This window comes from Elgaria multicarinata, chromosome 2, assembly GCF_023053635.1.
Source record: "Elgaria multicarinata webbii isolate HBS135686 ecotype San Diego chromosome 2, rElgMul1.1.pri, whole genome shotgun sequence".
NCBI lineage: Eukaryota > Metazoa > Chordata > Lepidosauria > Squamata > Anguidae > Elgaria > Elgaria multicarinata.
In genome coordinates, this window is record NC_086172.1 from 122488415 (window position 1) to 122506156 (window position 17742).

The following is a 17742-nucleotide window of genomic DNA, read 5'->3' on the forward strand; positions in this document are numbered from 1 at the left end:
TTTAGATAGAAAAAAGGCCTACAACTCCCAGCATTCCCCAGCCAGCAATGCTGGGAGTTGTGGGACTTTCTCTGGCTAAACATGCATAGGATTGCACCCTAAGGTGGTACAATATTCCTCGTCTCTTTCTTGCTATGGGCAGGCAGGGCTGTTCTTCTCGATTCCAGCAGTAATAGCTTAATTGTATAAAGGGTTCGGAAGTGTACTCATTGCCTCAGTGGAAGGAATTTATCAAAATAGTGCTGATCTGTATCACTTAGCCACACTAAGGTTATACAAAGAGCAGCAAATCCTCTGGGGTGTAACAGTTGGTCTGTTCTTAACCTCAGCTTCTTATCTCTCACAGACAGCTTCCAGTTCCTCCCCTTGCCACCAGCATTGTGGCAATACAATTTCACAGGGGCCCACACCACAATGGGTACGTACAGAAGGGTATGAATGCCCACACTATTCACAATAGCACATGTTCATACTCAGATTTAGCAGTTTTTTAAAATCTCAATCCTGGAACACTAAAATATTTGAAGCAACCAAACAACAGAATGATATCAGTCCAATAGAATGGTCAGATAGCTGCAGGAAACAGGTAAGCAGCAGTATTTTCCACAGAAATTGACAACATGCTTAAATTCTAGTTATATCAATGGGATTTAACCACACAGTTAAGTATCTATAGTCCACTGATTCAATTTAAGTGTGCCTATAGATTGTTTGTTTAAGCATTTTTGACCCACACTTGGGTTGAATGATTCTCCAAGATGGCTTAAAATAATTAAAAACCCACAATAAAAATGGTAAAAAAGAAGAAGAAACAAACAAAACCACAGCAGTAAAATTCCACAGAAGCTGAAACTCACAAATAAGTCCCAAAAGCCTTTTGAAAAACAGTAGCAAAACCAGGCACCTAAAAACACACACACATCAAGGAGTGAGGTGAACTTCCCTAGTGAGGGAGTTCTTTCATTTTGGTGCCTTGAGAAGTCACACACTGCACCTCAGTTAATGTGGGTACCAGGAACAATTCCTTTGAGGAAAAGCTTAATGTGTGTGTAGGTTCATAATGCGGTTTTTTATTTTATATAAATGAATAGGTTATCCTTACAAGAGTTTGCCTAAGGCCACTTAGGCTTTCTACACCTGCCTTTTCCCCCAGGATTGTCCCAGGATCATCCCTGTGCATGCAGATGACACACAGGGGATCCCAGGAGCAGGCAGGGAGGATCCCTCCATTTTCCTGGGATAATCCTTAGGTGTAGAAAGGGCCTTAGTGAATTTGCAGCTGAGGCAAAATTTGAACCAGGGACTTCTTGGCTCACACTCTTAGCAGCTATGTTACACCAGCTACACAACTCTTTTCTTGGTTGTGCTGAGAGGAGAATCGTATTTTTCTGGCAACTGCAATTTGTAGTTTGAATGATGGAACAGAGCAATTTTCCAGCAGCAGAAGCACAACTTGTGTTGGTTACGACCTATGAAGCCCTATATGGCTTGGGACCAGGCTTCCTGAAAGACCGGCTTATCCCATATGAACCTGTCCAGTCCTTAAGATCTTCTGGAGAGGCCCTTCTTTCATCAGAGGCATGTTTGGTGGCGATGCAAGAGGTGGTCTTTTCGATGGCTGCTCCCAGGTTGTAGAACTCCCTCCCAAGGGAGGCTAGGTTTACTCCCTCTCAGTTATCCTTCCAACGGCAGGCAAAGACCACTTTATTCGAGAAGGCTTTTAGCCTGTAAGTGGGTCTGTGGGTTGGGTGCTGTTTTTATTCTGTAATTATTAAGTTTTTATCATTATTTAATGTGTTTTATTTTAATCTATTTCAAATTGGTTTTGTAAGCTGCCATTATTTGGTAAAAGGTGAGGTATAAATCACAGATAAATAATCTTCAGCAAGAAGATGTCCATAATAAAGGAGTTACAAAGTTATGCAGACGTTCTGAACAAGATATTCTCCATACATATCTTAAAGAGCCCTCACAGCAGAACATATACAAAATGGGGTGTGTGTGTGTGTGTATGTGTCTGGAAAGCGAGATCAGGCCCTCTACTTTTAGATGAAAAGGAAACTCTCAGCGGGAGGTGGGAGAAAGAAGATCTCATTCCTCCAGCAGAAATAACTTTTCTCAGACTGTAATCTCATGATTCAGCATCTCTTGTGCCAATTTACGGTAACAAGGGAGACAAGAGGTGGCCCGTATGGGAACGAATGTTGACAAAGAGGCTTCTTGTACAACTTCCTCTGGATTCCCTGCTGGGCTCTGTCAAGATTGGGTTAGCTAGTAGCACAATCTCAGAATGCAGGGGTGGTTGGGGTTGGGGAGAGGCAGTTTTTGGCCTCTTGTGTTGCAGTCCCTGTGAGGGCAAGAGTGGACTTGGGCTGAGAATGAGGAAGGAGGGAAGAGATCAAAACATCACTCCCCCTAGCCTGATGTGTTCCAGCTCCTTCACTGTCAGAGAAAGAGCAAGTTCATTCACTTGCTTGCTCATGTTATTCATGACATGTGTTAATCGGTTGTTGTTAGTTCCCCTGCAAAGGTCATGGCCTCTGATCAAATGAAGCACCTACAAAACAAAAAGGACCATGTTTGGGGAGGAGGCCCTTATCCTGGGTTGGCCCCTATATATCACATGATGAAGATTACTAATAGCATTCCCTTCCCCCTCAAAACCTCTCAGTTTGTTTTTCCTTTTATCTGTCATCTTACATGAGGCTGATAATCCGCTGTATCTACTTTAATTTTCATCACAGAATTGAGATCTGACCACTAAATGAAGAGCGTTTCCTGTCCTGCTTTTCCACTACATAACCTCTAGGTGGCACAGTGGTATAGTGGAATAGCACAAATACACAAGAGGAAATTGCACTTTCTTTTGCTTAGATAATTAAATTTTCCCTGCTCTAAACAAACTCACCAAAAGTGCTGGTTAGACACAGAAGCGAAACTGAAGGGTCACACTGTTGTCTAAAGAACCCGTAAATAACTTTTAGTAAGGAATGATGTCATTTAGTAAGGAATGATGCCAAGCTGGGTTTAGAAAAGGCAGAGGAACTAGAGACCAAATTGCCAATATCCATTGGATAATGGAAAAAGCCAGGGAGTTCCAGAAAAACATCTACTTCTGTTTTATTGACTATTCTAAAGCCTTTGACTGTGTGGATCATAACAAACTGTGGCAAGTTCTTGGTGGTATGGGGATACCAAGTCATCTTGTCTGCCTCCTGAGGAATCTGTATAATGAACAAGTAGCAACAGTAAGAACAGACCACGGAACAACGGACTGGTTTAAGATTGGGAAAGGAATACGGCAGGGTTGTATACTCTCACCTTACCTATTCAACTTGTATGCAGAACACATCATGCGACGTGCTGGGCTTGACGAATCCAAGGCTGGAGTTAAAATCGCAGGAAGAAACATTAACAACCTCAGATATGCAGATGACACCACTTTGATGGCTGAAAGCGAGGAGGAGCTGAGGAGCCTTATGACAAAGGTGAAAGAAGAAAGTGCAAAAGCTGGGTTGCAGTTAAACCTCAAAAAAACCAAGATTATGGCAACCAGCTTGATTGATAACTGGCAAATAGAGGGAGAAAACGTGGAGGCAGTGACAGACTTTGTATTTCTGGGTGCAAAGATTACTGCAGACGCTGACTGCAGCCAGGAAATCAGAAGACGTTTACTTCTTGGGAGGAGAGCAATGACAAATCTTGATAAAATAGTTAAGAGCAGAGACACCACACTGACAACAAAGGTCCGCATAGTTAAAGCTATTGTATTCCCCGTAGTAACCTATGGCTGCGAGAGCTGGACCATAAGGAAAGCTGAGCGAAGGAAGATAGATGCTTTTGAACTGTGGTGTTGGAGGAAAATTCTGAGAGTGCCTTGGACTGCAAGAAGATCAAACCAGTCCATACTCCAGGAAATGAAGCCAGACTGCTCACTTGAGGGAATGGTATTAAAGGCAAAACTGAAGTACTTTGGCCACATAATGAGAAGACAGGATACCCTGGAGAAGAGGCTGATGCTAGGGAAAGTGGAAGGCAAAAGGAAGAGGGGCTGACCAAGGGCAAGATGGATGGATGATATTCTGGAGGTGACAGACTTGACCTTGGGGGAGCTAGGGGTGGCGACAGCCGACAGAAAGCTCTGGCGTGGGCTGGTCCATGAAGTCACGAAGAGTCGGAAACGACTGAACGAATAAGCAACAACAACAACGACAAGGAATGATGAGCACATGATAAATGCCTCATGTAGAAAAGCCCCATATCTAAGGGGATCCTGTGTTGTGACTCTCAGACTGTGTACAGTTCATGGCCTGGAGGCTAGTAAAATGACTTAGGCAACACCTGCCATATCCCATGCCTTCTTCCCACAACTTCAACTAAATCTGCAATGCCCAGGGAGTAATATGCCCATTGTTTTCATTTTTGTTCTTTTATAGGAAAATAGTACTATTTTAACAACAAAAACCAGGTGTGGAAATCAGTTGACCTCTGGAGGAAACAGAAACAAACATTTATTTACTTATTTATAAAAGCATTTCTATACTGGCTTTTGGCACTGACAACACCCCCTCCCCCCCGGGAGATTATCAACCAATTAAGAGGGGCTACTCAAGGGGCAATTTATTCAACCTCAATCCCCCCTCCCCAATCCACACTCATTTGGAAGGACTAAGATGGGCTTAATGTACAAGGAGGAAACTTTCTGGCAACCTTTGTCGGACAGAATTTAATTGAGAGTGAACATTTGAGAGTAAACATCTTGGTCATGGGGAAAGTCATTGCTGGATTATATGTTACTGTCGGGGTGCCCCCCCCACTTTAATTCCGCTTCCAGATAGTTGTGGAAAGGCAAAGCTTCAGCAGTGTTAAAGGGCTCCAGTGTGGAAGCAACTAGGAAGGTAGGGGGTGGGAGAGCATAACCTTGTGGTGTGTGATGGGCAAGTTGTGCCATCTTTCAAAAACAACCAGATGTCTTCAATGCAGAAGAGGAGGGAAGACGCAGCTTCCAAAACTAGCCAAGGGGCTCCCTGGAGCACAGAAAACAAGATAACCACAATCTGTGAGAGGCATTTTTTAAAAAATAATAATGCTTAAGTAAGATGAAATCAATGGAGTTTTTGCAGTTGTTCATTAACTGTGGTATTCTTTTCTGTCTCCTCAGTTGCATTTATCCCCTCTAGCATCCAGTCAATATTTTTTTTCATACTTCCTGTCTTTGGTGTTTATATTGACTTATCAGCTGAGGAATCCTTGAGAATTGCAGATGCTTCTGAACTATATTCTAGGGCACACATGGAGCTCATACTGACCTTGGTGTTACTCTATATGAATTAGGAATGTGCCATAGAGCACAGCTCTTGCTCCGCTGCACTGGCACACTGCAGGAGGAGAGTGGTAGGCATGCTATAGTTCAAACAACTTTCTGAAATGCGTTGGTAAATATTTTTAATTACCCCTTTGCCTCTGGTTTTTTTTTGGGGGGGGTTCCCTTCCTTTTTGGCTTATGCTATATTTCAGACAGCTTTCTGTTCTATTACCTAAAGCTGTTTTTCTGTAGCATCACTTTTTCCAGCCCCATTTATTGTGCACAGATGGGCTAATACATTGTTGTTCCTCAAATGGAATTTGCAGAACAATCCCAAAACGAATAAAATCAGAAAATCAGATCGCTCCTCAAGTATACTCAAGCGTGGACCATCTCACACTTCAAGCCTTGAAGTTTAGACAGCAATGTAGTTTTATTTGGCCCCCTGGAGACTGCCCCAGTCTTAATCTAGACCAGGCATGCGGAACCATGTGACCTTCCAGATGTTGCTGGACTACAAGTCCTATCCAATGCAGTCAGCATGGCAAATGGCTAAAGATTATGGAAGTTGTAGTCCAGCAATATCTGGAGGGCCACAGGTTCCCCACTTAAGAACATAAGAGCCATGCTGGATCAGACCAAGGGTCCATCTAGTCCAGCACTCTGTTCACACAGTGGCCAACCAGCTGTCAACCAGGGACCAACCACGCAGGACATGGTGCAACAGCACCCTCCCACCAATGTTCCCCAGCAACTGGTGTATATAGGCTTGCTGCTTCTGATACTGGAGGAAGCACATAGCCATCAGAACTAGTATCCATTGATAGTCTTCTCCTCCAGGAGTTTATCCAACCCCCTTTGAAAGCTATCCAAATTGGTGGCCATCACTACATCATGTGGTAGTGTGTTCCATAATTTAACTATGCACTGTGTGAAGAAGTACTTCCTTTTCTCTGTCCTGAATCTCCCACCAATAAACTTTATGGGATGACCCCAAGTTCTAATATTATAGGAGAGGGGGAAAATGTCTCCCTTCTGTTCTAAACATTTGGAATGGCAATAGCAACAGTGTCTTCAGTCGAAGACCCGGTTGATCTCCAGAAGTCGTAGCAATTTTGGCCAGGCTGGGTTTTCATTCCTTCATTCCTACTGCACAACTTTTCTCTGGTTTAAAGAAAGCTTGACATCTGGAGCTGTTGACAACGGTGTCAAAACTGCCAAACTGATATATTATAAAAGCATCATGAGATTTTTAAAAATAATAACAATACATACAGGATGCTCCTATGAAATTCTTTTTAATTTTCATTCAGCTTTTTCACCTGCTAGAGCTCATATCTCTGGTGTTCCAAGTGTTTCTCTTTGAAACCACAGAACAAGTTACTTCTGCTTTAAATGAAAGCAGAAATACTCCAGCACTTTCATACCCTTGCATCTGAAGGTCTGAACATAACTTAAGGGCATATCTGTGAAGGAGTGTCTACTGCAAAAACAAAAGTATAGGAAGCAGTAGTGAGAAAAGAAAGTACAATGGGATGCAAAGTTTTGTGCACTGGCTTAGCTCCTTTCCCAACCATAGGGCCCCCACTAACTAGGGACACCCCATGATTTCCTCGTGACATTCCAGAGTGGTAACAGTGTTATTCTGTTGCAACAAAAAACAGCAAAGAGGGCCACGGTACCTTGGAGATAAACAGATTTGTTATGTTATGAATCTTCATGGACAAGAGTTACTTCATCAGATTCATACTTCTGATGAAATGGTCCCCAGCCCAGTTAAGCTTATGGCACAATAAATCTCCAGATTTTCAAAGTGCCACAACACTCTTTGTTTCCATGGTTCCCTTTCTTTATTGTGATGAACAATGCTGGCTGTGCATGGGGCATTATTTAAAACAATAATATGTAGTCAACCAAGTATTGATTACATTCATATTTCAATTAGAACTGTGCACAGACACACACCCCCGAACCGCTTCGTGGCCCGATCTGCAACTTTCGGATTGAGCCGATTCGCTTCGGGCTGATCCGCCCCTCCCCCGCTCTGCGGAGTGAGATCCGGAGGGGCGGATTGACATTTTGTCCCCCCTTTCCTACTTACTTGCCTCCGCGGCAGAAGGCCACGGCCTGGTCTTCCGGTTTGAGCCCGCGGCGTCAGTTGAAGCCAGTGACAGAGGCAGGTAAGCCCCCCTTCCCCCTGCCCCCTTACCTGGCTCTGCCGCTGGCGCCACACAGACTGCGGCGCCAGTGCCAGGTAAGCCCCCTCTCCCCCACTTACCTGCGTCTGGAGCTCCGGATCAAGGTGAACCACTTCGCCTCAATCCTCAGCTCCCCTGACCCGATCTGCCTCCATCTTTAGCTGAGGCAGATCAGGTCGCTCCGGATTCGCCTATCCGGGTGGAGTGGAGCACAGCCCTAATTTCAATGCATATTTTTGAATGTATTTTCTCACGAAATACACATTTCTGAGAGAGTAACACTATCCTTTCCCTGGAGTGTGCTGTGCCTTCCTATGCCCTACCAGTTCTTGTTGAAGGGAAAAGGTGTGGCAGAAGGCGGGCTTCCTAATTTTTCTCTGTCCATGGATGGAGCAAAATATATCAGTCCCTCCCATTGGGAGGGAAATATTTAAACCAGCCCTTGAGCTGGTCTACATTTTTCCAGGAACAGAGATGTGGTCAGGGGCTGAGAGCATGTTGGATCCATGGCCTCCCCCACTCCGCCCACTGGCATGTACCCCAAACACCTGTTTCCCTCTCTCTACGAAGTTGAGGTTCCAACCTTGTAGAGTGAGCCACCATGAAAACCACTGGGGTGGATGGGCAGAGCCAGGAGGGCAGCTCGAAAATCCAGAGAGAAAAAACCCACCCTTCTGAAGTCAGAGCTATGTCTAAGACCTGGGAGGGTTTTTCCCAATTAATCTTGTGATCCCTGGGACACTGTCTAGTGACCACATGATCACAAACTCAGTGTATCTTCCCTCAAATTACACACCCCTAAATGTATTTTATCCTAATAAAGGCATTTTATTTGTATTTTGTTAGTTGTTTTAATCGGATAGCTGCATTGCAAAATTCAGAAAAGTGTGCAGTTCAAACGATAATGGCATTCTGATCGACTCATTAGCCTGGGACGTGCAGATCTAGATGCAGACTGAACGAAATCCTTGAGCATCCCTAGCTTGGGTGTTTAGCTTGAAGGATTTGACACACTGAATGAGTAAACACAAGATTCCACACACAAGACCTCTTACTTGTTCCCCCCAAGATTCCAGAATTTAATCTATGGGATTCTATGAAGGTGAACAGTACCAGGGATTTTTCTGTATCTCTGTTCTATCTTGTCTTTGTCAGCATATTGAAATAAATGCAAATAGGAGTCTGAGCATTAGAAATGAAAATCACAGGCAACTCTGATCCTCTTCTTTTGTGTGCGTCAACACTGGCAGTTTATGGCAGATTCAACATGACCTGGATGTGCTGCAGTGCAGAGATAGGCTGCAATACGTCTTACGCAGCGGGCTCAGTTCCTACATGCTCTGCAGAGTGGGAAAGGGTGGGTCAGTCATAGTTTACATCAGTCATCCCCACCCTGGTGCCCTACAGATGTTTTGTATTGCAATGCCCTTCAGCCCCAGCCAACATGGCCTGTGCTCATGAATGCTGGGGTTGGTCAGGGCTGGCCCTCCTATGAGGCAGAGTGAGGCCCCTACCTCAGGTGGTGGAATGGCGAATCGCACCTCCCCCCCCACCTCTGCAGCAAGAGATCGGCCAGTGGGAATCTCAAGAGCAGCCACCTGCCCTCTGTTTTGCTCTGAGAGGATCCTCAGAGTTTGCTCTCAGCCACCTGCCCTCTGGCTCGTCCTGATAATCCTCTCAGCTTCAGCCAGGCGGCAGGCAGGATGGCTTTGTAGGCTTTCCCAAGAGCTGTGCCAGCTGCTAAGTCCAGCCATGCAGCTTTCCAGAGCAGTGGTGGTACAGAGAAGGGGATGGTGAGCTAAGAGGATGGGGGGCACACATGAAGGGGTGGAGGTGCGACAGGGTAAAAGAAAGGCCCCCCTGTGGCAGCTCTGGGACGGGGGTGGGGGGATGATGCGGCAGCAGCATGTGTGCTGTCATGCCTCAGGCAGCGAGAGAGCTTGCGCTGGGCCTGGTTGGAGTCCCAAACATCTGGAGGGCTTCAAGCTGGGGAAGGCTGGTTTACGTCAATGCAATATGCCCTGTCCAGTAGGAATGATGTAAATGTGGGTGTTTTTTTTTTCAATATCTCTTCATTTGTTTATAAAAGGGTGCATGTCTTGCACTTCCCCAGAAGGAAAAAAAAAACTTTAAGTGAAGTTATGGTACAGCATGGTAGAACAAAATGTAACAATTGGAAAATGAAGTGTCCACCATCTGATAAAACCCTTTAAAAAACACTTGACTCAGAATCAAGTCCCATTAAGCTCTGTGGGATTTACTCTCTAGAAAGTGTGTTTAGGGAGTGCAGCATTAGAAACTTTCAGGTACAAAAAGCTATGGAACAAATACAATAATCACTATTTCCCCTTTAAAAAGAAGTAGAAGAATGGGTTTGACAACTGTTTTTATGATCTTGTATTCTGTTGCCCAAGGCATTTACTGCTCTAGTCTTCCAAACGATGTTATCACAGACACTATAGGGAAGATATTCAAAGGGTGCTTCCACATGAAGCTTTTATGTCAACATTGCCCTGCCCCATTCACAGAATTGTATTGGGGGTCCAGCCAATGAGGTCTTCCAACAAATGTTTGTTATGGTAAAGTTTCATTGACTCAAGATAGTTGCAATCCTGCTCCCCACATGTGAAGAGTAGGACACAGAGATTTCATGCATAGGTTACCAAGGGGGTAGGAGGAGGAGGAGGAGAGCATAGGCTGGGCCAGCCTGCTCCTTCCTTCTCTCCATCCCCTGCCACTTAGCAACAACTGCAGGCTATAGTTCCTTGCACAGACATGGGGCATTGTAGCTGAATGGCCAGTGAAAAGAAGGGGCAAGAAGGAGAGAGGAGCTGGCCAGCACAGACTACTTTCTCTTCCCTACTCCCTCTTGGATGAGACTGATTATCTGGATCCAATTCAGTCAGGTTTTAGGCCTCGCTCTGGCACGGAAACTGCCTTGGTCGCCCTGCATGATGACCTACGTCAGGAGAAAGACAGGGGGAGTGTGACTCTGTTGATTCTCCTTGATCTCTCACTGGCTTTCGATACCATCGACCATGACATCCTTCTGGGATGATTGGATGAATTGGAAGTGGGAGGTACTGCATTGCAGTGGTTCCGCTCCTACTTGGCAGGTCAGCTCCAGAAGGCGGTGTTTGGGGAACATTGCTCGGCCCTGTGGATTCTCCAGTATGGGGGTCAGTCTTGTCCCCCATGCTGTTTAAAATTTACATGAAACTGTTGGGTGTGGTGCGTTGTCATCAGTACACTGATGACTCACAGCTCTATTTCTCCTTTTCATCTTCATCAGGAGAGGCTGTGGATGTGCTAAACTGGCTGTGACAATGGACTGGATGAGGGCCAATAAACAAACTCAATCAAGACAAGACTGAGATGCTGTTAGTGGGTGGTTCTTCTGACCGGATGGAGGTTGTTCAACCTGTTCCGATGGGGTTTCACTCCCTCTGAAGAAGCAGGTTCATAGCTTGGAGGTTCTCCTAGAACCATCTCTGTCACTTGAGGCTCAGGTGGCTTCGGTGGCATGGAGTGCCTTCTACCAATTTCAGTTGGTGGCCCAACTACACCCCTTTCTGGACAGGGATAACCTGGGTTCAGTTGTCTATGCTCTGGTAACCTCCAAGCTAGATTACTGCAATGCACTTTACGTGGGACTGCCTTTGAAGGCAATTTGGAAGCTGCAGCTTTTGCAAAATGTAGCAGCCAGATTGATAACACGAACAAGAAGATTCGAACATATAAGACCAACTTTGGCCCACTTGCATTGGCTGCCTGTATGTTTCTGAGCCTGATTCAAGGTGCTGGTTTTAACCTATAAAGCCTTACATGGCTTGGGACCACAATACCTGACAGAATGCCTCCCCTGACATGAACCTACCCGTACACTACGCTCAACATCTAAGGTCCTCCTCTGGGTGCCTACTCCAAGGGAAGCTCAGAGGATGGCAACAAGAGAGAGGGCCTTCTCAGTGGTGGCCTCCCAATTATGGAATGATCTCCCCGATGAGGCTCAGCTGGCACCAACATTGTTATTTATTCAGCACCAGGTCAAGCATTTAACAGCATATGTTGAGTTTTTAACTGACCCAGAATAGTTGCTTTAAATGAATATTGTATCTAATCTGTTTTCATGCTTTTTATGGTTTTAAATTTTGTATAGCAGTTTTTAATGTTCAGTGTTTTAATCTTTGTAAACCGCCCAGAGAGCTTTGGCTATGGGGCGGTATATAGATGATGATGATGATGATGATGATGATGATGATGATGATTTAAATAATACAGCTCACTAGGAAGAACTCACCATGCCAGCTCTTCCTCTCTTGAAATGTTGAGTGGAGCAGGTCACACCATACAAGGCCCTTACATTTTTTCCTGATAGGTGTAGCACAAGGGTGGGGAACCTGCAGCCCTCGGCCTAATTTCAAAAGCTCTCTGCATCGTAGTCATGTGCCCTCTTTTACAGAGGGCAGTCCTCTATTTGAAGAGCTGCCCTGTCCAATTCCTGGACAGCAGACTGAGCAAGGCCCACAGGTCACCTCATCAGTCCTCCACATAGTAGTAAGATGCACTGTATTTCCCTTTAGATTATAATAACATCTAACTCCTCATTTATACATATAAATCAGTGCCCTCTTTTATGGTGAGCCCTATCTGCATGCAATCACTTCAGACCTCTGGCAAGAGTGATCTGCCTCTTCCTAGGCAGCCCACTTGGCAGGTAAGGAAGAGAGAAAGGCAGAAAAGGGGGTAGCAGAAAGAGAAAAGTCACTGCAGAGCGCTGTCTTCTGCCCTGCCCACTGCTGCCATGGGGGAAAGATTATGGGGGAGATGCAGCCCTTGACAGAAAGAACCCTGGGATAACATATGTCCCCAGGGCTTAGAATGTTGTGTTGAAATGCCCAGACCTGATGTACTGCTTTGTATTCTTCCCTGGCAGGAAACTTTCCACCCTGCCCTTTATACATCAACTGTACCCTAAGCCTGCAACCCTAAGGATAATAAGTAGGAAGTGAATCCTGCTGAAAGCGAAAAGACTTGGGATTTCACCACACAAAGCTAAAATCCTGCATCCTTACCGAGGCTTCTGCTTCCAGATTCTTTGTGGGAATAAGATCAGCTTCTTTATTTATTTTATTTATTTTTATTTTATTTATAACATTTTTATACCGCCCAATAGCCGAAGCTCTCTTTACACGTGCTTTGATTCAGAGAATGCCTTTCTATATGTTTCGTTTTGCAGCTACTAGGTGGCACCGTTGTTATAGTGCAACTCCAGAATCACACTGGAAAGAATTGCGCTTTGAAGTCTTCTTAGTTGGTTTTGCCTGGTCTTTTTGAATGCGAGATACAGCTCAAAAAGCACGGGAGATGCCCAGGAGGTTGTAAAGTACTAGCAAACTTCCATTATCAATCACAAGTGTGCAATAAAAGCTTCATGTAATTAAGCACTTATTTGCAAGTAAATATATTCAGATTCTACTGCTTTCAACCAGACAGGCTGAAACCCTGTATCCACTTCCATGGGAGTAAGCCTCATTTAACTCAGTGGGATTTATTTCTGAGTAGACATGTATAGGATTAGGCTGTTAACTTTTACTATATTTTGCCTGAATTTTGTGAAACATAAAATGTAAAGTTCTTTATAATTTATTTATTTATTTATTTATTACATTTCTATACCGCCCAGTAGCCGGAGCTCTCTGGGCGGTTCACAATAAGTTTTCTGATGTTTCGTCTTCTTATTGTAAGCTGCCTTAAGGCAGTGAGTGATAGAAATATAAATGCATACATATCATGAGTACTTCATATAAGATTTACGCTGACACGGAGGCTTTGTGGGAACTTATTTGAATAAGTTGGAATTTTGGAGCTTGGTACAAATCCCCATGATGTGATGGAGTTGCTATCATTAGCATAAGACTAATTTGGAATTTAGAACATGTTTCCTGCTTATTGCTCAGCCATGTTTCCCTTAAAGTACTTTGTTCAGTTTTACCAGTGCCTGAACTGAACCATTACATTTTTCCAGATGAAGGGTCATAGGCAGAAACTAGACATGTCATTCTCAACCCCTCCAAAGGAGGAGAAGGGTTTAAAAATGGATGGGTGGGTGAAGCTGAACTCTTCATGTTCACACCCACAATCCTCTCTTAGACTGTTATTTACAAGATTGGGTGCCCCCCCCCTTGTAGCAGGGGTTACCTCCGGCCACTAAGCCCCAACAGGAGAAATATTGCAGCGGAAGAGAGATTGAGAGAGGGGGGCACAGTTTTTGCAATGGAGGGATGTAAATAGTGGGGACCCCCATGGATCAGTAGAGATTTTTTTTTAACTTGTTCATAAATGAGCTGGAATTAGGGGGTGAGCACTGAGTCAGCCAAGTTTGCTGATGACAACAAATTATTTACGGTGCTTAAAGCAAAAAGAAGCAAGGAAGAGTTCCAGACGGGAGGCATGGGCATCAAAATGGCAAATGCATTACCTCTGAACCAGAACTTGGTCTCTTTTCCTTTCCCTTCTTCATGAGTAGTCAAAGTGAATGTGCTCATGAATTTCCTGCAGTGAAGTGAGGTAAGGGAAATGGGGAGATTTGGGTGGCAATGGCTGCTCTTGGTGCCCACTATGCATCTCCAACAGAATTCAGACCTGATCTCCTTTTCACTCACTTCAAAACACCAACACCAAAATAAACTTTCTCCCTCGTCACTATTATGGTCTCCACATTGGCTTCTTCTTGTGTTTCAGATCACTTTTTTTAACGACTTGCTCCTCACCAGTCAGACTTGACTTCATTTCCTTTATTTATAACTGTTTTTACTTTTCTCAAACACACCTCTTCTGCTCACTGTTTTTTTAATCACGATCTCCACATTTATGCTCTTTGCCATTGTGCTCTATAGGCATGGAAGAAGCCTCTTCCATTCTATTTATTCTCTTGCTTTCGTTCTTTCTGTTAGATTTTATCCTGGTTGTGCTTTTTATACTGTATTTTGTATTTGTGCTTTTAACCTGCTGGTTGTTTTATTATGGTTTTAATTTTTGTGAACCGCCCAGAGCGCTTCGGCTATTGGGCGGTATAAAAATGTAATAAATAAATAAAAATAAATAAATAAATAGACTGTAAATCTGTAGACAGGATTCTTTCTTGATTTTACTGCACTTTAAAATGCACTTTAAAATGCACTTTAAAATGCAGCCCTATGCATGTTTAGACACTGGGGAAAAAATCCTACAACTCCCAACATGCTCCAGGTAGCATGGCTGGCTGGGGCGTGCTGGGAGTTGTCGATCTTTTTTCCAACTAAATGTACAGAGGATTTTACCCTAAATATTTTTAAATCTCTCCTTTTGAATCAGAACCTACTAATGCTAAAGCATCTACCACCCAGTTAATATTTCCTGAATTGTCAATGTAATGTCACCGTCTGAGTCATTGATGTTGGAGCAGCTATTAGATAGACATGTACATTGATGGTGCTATATAAATAAATAATAAATAATAATAATAATAATAATAATAATAACCTGTCTTTTGAGCTTCTTCAGACCAGCATTTTATCGCACACTCACAACTGGACACTCATGGATCTTCGTGGGTCATTTTGACGATGCAGTGATCCTCCTGCACATCTCCTGCTCTATTTCCCAGTTTTAGCGTTGTAACTTAACTTAATGTTTTGGATCATCCGTTGATTTTTTTAATGATTTTTTTACATTTCTCTCCCTAAAACCCTTTTCCTGGTATGCAAAGGATCTTGGGAGTGCCGCTGCCGGGGTGTGATTTAGCTAACAACAACAACAGCTTTACACTATGGGAATAATTCGAGGGAAACGGGTATGTAGGATGAAGCTTTGTATTTCCTGCCATGTACAGGAAAGTTCTTCAATGCCCACTAGAAGGCACTGTTTCGATTGATCTGTATGGGACATGGGGTCTCAGCAATCTTTCCCCATGTAATTTCAGCTCGTTCCCAACGCAGAAGAAAGCAGGAAGCAGAGTGATGGTACATGATGGTAAAGAAATGCAGTCTTCCCCCCCACCCCATCTGAAGATGCTCAAAATGTGTTTCTTGATCATCACAGATCATAGCTTTCATATTGATTGTTTTGTCAATTTCATAGTTACAGGAGTGGTTTTAGGACTTTATTCAAAAAAGGTTGCTGGGGAACATAGATGGGAGGGTGCTGTTGCACCATGTCCTGCTTCTGAGTTCCTGCTCGACAGCTGGTTAGCTCTTATGTGAACAGAGTGCTGGACTAGATGGATTCTTGGCCCAGATCTACACCATTCAGGATATAACACTTTGAAAACAGTTTGAAAATGGTATATGTATTGTGTCCTGGGCAGGATCTACACTACTGCTTTAAAATGGTTTATAGCAGTAGTGACAACTGTTGGGACCGAGGACACACTCCAGATACAGTTTTCAAACTGTTTTCAAAGTTGTCATATCCTGCTTGATGAAGATCTAGCCCTGGGGGGATTCCACACGTCGTACTGAGGGCGCTTCCATGCGCCCCCAAAGCGATTGTGTAGCTTGCCTGGCGAAGAGACGAGGAAGAGGCGTCCGGCGGCAAGGACGCCTCTTCCTCGTGTCTTCTTCAGGCAAGCTACACGATCGCTTTGGGGGCGCATGGAAGCGCCCTCAGTACGACGTGTAGAATCCCTCCAGGGCCCAAACACTTGTCAAAACCATTATAAACCTTTATAAAGCACTGGTGTAGATCCTGCCTGTGTCTGATCCAGCTTAGCTCTTCTTATGTTCTTACTTTTTAAAGTTCCATTGAGATTCACCTAGAGTGCTACTTTCTTGATAAAAAGGTGAGGTATAAATCAAATTAAAAAATTAAAACAGAACGAGTTAGTTGTGACTAACTTAACTTTCATTAATTTCTGTGGGATTTAAGCACAATTAACTTTATTTGGATTTGTCTAGACCTTGGCCCTGAACTCATAGAAAACTAGGGGGGATACAGAGCTATTCCTTTTGGTTCAGATGATACCTTTTTTATTTCATTGGTTATACTGGTACAGTAGCAAGCCTTTGAGATGCACAGAATCCTCTTCCAGGCAAGAAATAATTTCAGCCAGAAAAAGAATTCTGGACAACTCAACAGGTTTGCTACCCTATCAAAATAGCTGATCACAATCTGAACCATTTTAAAACCTCTTTCTCCTATTGCATGTTTCCCATTAACTGTTTTTATACTGTTGTTTTTATGTCTCTTATGGTTTTTAAATTTTGTATACTTTTAATGTTTACTGTTTTTAGCTTTTGTGAACCGCCCAGAGAACTTCAGCTGTGGGGCGGTATATAAATGTAATTAAATAAATAAATAATGCACCCAACAAGATGTAGTCAACAAAAGGATTTGATTCTGCTGTTAGCCCCAGCATCACGGCACTGATCAAATTTGGCGGCCACTTTATCTGTTTTTAAGTAAAAATGGTTAATTCATCTGCTGGACCTCTTACATCTCACGTAGGTTAGCTCTCAAAGGACGCCCAAGCCCATTTCTGCTTTTGCAGGAGACATGAAGTCCCGATTTAGCACAATGAGGGGACAGGAGGGATAGGCGAGCCTCACTGCAGGAGGATCATGGATTCACATTTTTCATGAAGTCCAGGGAGAGGTGCACTATAACCCTGCAGAGCAGAAGTGCGGAGCCTTTGGCTGGGCAGGATGGGAGTTGAAGTCCTGTACCCCTAGAGGCCATGAGGTTGAGGAAGGTGGCCGTTCCTACTCCACAAAGCCTCATTCTGCACAGTGCTCAGCAGTGATCTGGTTCTCCTAGTGAGAAAATACTATGGTTGGAGTGCTAAGGAAAATGTGATCTCCTCCTCACGACGCCAGGGCTGCCTGGAGGAGAAAGGCCTGGGTGGCCCACAGCAGATGACTTCAGAGCTCTCATTATCTGCCGCCCTAGCAAAGGCCCTCAAGAGTTAATGCGCTGACAGAAGGCTTGAGGTTTACATCTGAAAAGCCAAATATAAAAATAAGATGATGAGTAAGACTAAAATTCCCTGCCTTGGGTTTCCAAGGGGCAAGCGCTCTCCCCCTTCTCCGACTTCCCCTTTTTCTGCTGTGCCTTGCAGAGCTGCATCCTGGGATGAGTCAGAGCAGCACGGCCAGCCCAAGACCTCGCAGCACTCCGCTCCCGCAGCATCCACGGGCCCGCTCCAGCTGCCTCTAGCCCCACATTACCTGGGAAATCCATAATTGGACCTCCCAATGTTTT

General features: G+C 44.1%; 1 long non-coding RNA gene across 1 annotated transcript in view; it reads left to right on the forward strand.

Annotated features, from left to right (window-relative positions):
- Positions 1 to 1219: 1219 nt before the first annotated feature.
- LOC134392840 (uncharacterized) overlaps positions 1220 to 17742 on the forward strand; it is a 57627-nt gene continuing 41104 nt past the window's right edge. The window contains exon 1 of the long non-coding RNA XR_010025065.1: positions 1220 to 1250. This is a non-coding gene — a long non-coding RNA (uncharacterized LOC134392840). The remainder of the gene's footprint in view (positions 1251 to 17742) is intronic.